Here is an 898-nt window from a genome sequence, read left to right on the forward strand (position 1 = left end):
ACAGAGAGACCAGAACAACATACCACCGTTATCAAGTGGGGGGGGGACGTGGGCGGGGGTGTTGTCGGCGCGTAAGCAGGGGGCGGGAGGCGAGTGGCCCGGGGGGAAGGGGGGGGGGGGGGGGGGGGGGGGGGGGGGGGGGGGGGGGGGGGGGGGGGGGGGGGGGGGGGGGGGGGGGGGGGGGTGGGGGGAGAGGGGGGGGGGGGGGGGGGGGGGGGGGGGGGGGGGGGGGGGGGGGGGGGGGGGGGGGGGGGGGGGGGGGGGGGGGGGGGGGGGGGGGGGGGGGGGGGGGGGGGGGGGGGGGGGGGGGGGGGGGGGGGGGGGGCTAACCATGGCGAACAGGCCTCAGACTGTTTCGTCATACAGGTACGAGCGAGGCCGGTGAGAGTCCGGCAGCGCTCCAATCTCACAGACGACACTGAGCGAGGAGACATCGAGTTTTCCCTGGTTGAAGAAATGTCCACACCAACCGCCTGAGAGACACAAAAAACAAAAACACACAAAAACATGAAAGAATATTATAGAACTAAATCAAAAACCAGCAGCAGTGTGAACACACCCACAATATGCTCTGTGACCTACCACTACCACGACCTCCACCTGCTGATGGACAGATGACCTTTTATGGATGCAGGAAGTGTTCACAGTATTTCTTGTCTGGAAGGGGGTCTGATTCAAAAACTTTTAAACATCATTTATTCCATTGGACTTTGAACATCGACGGTCTGGATCCTGGATCCATATCCTGGTCACGACCCGTTAACTCAACATGTTTTTTATTTTGCCCAGAAGAGAAAGAAGAAGAAACTTCGGAGGACTCAGAGCAAACACTTTTTAAAACCAATGATCCAAAGAACTGAACTCCAGATCCAAGCCCAGCCCAGGAACCTGAACCCGA

The sequence above is a fragment of the Larimichthys crocea genome, unplaced genomic scaffold, assembly GCF_000972845.2.
Source record: "Larimichthys crocea isolate SSNF unplaced genomic scaffold, L_crocea_2.0 scaffold452, whole genome shotgun sequence".
In the NCBI taxonomy this organism is placed as follows: Eukaryota; Metazoa; Chordata; class Actinopteri; family Sciaenidae; genus Larimichthys; species Larimichthys crocea.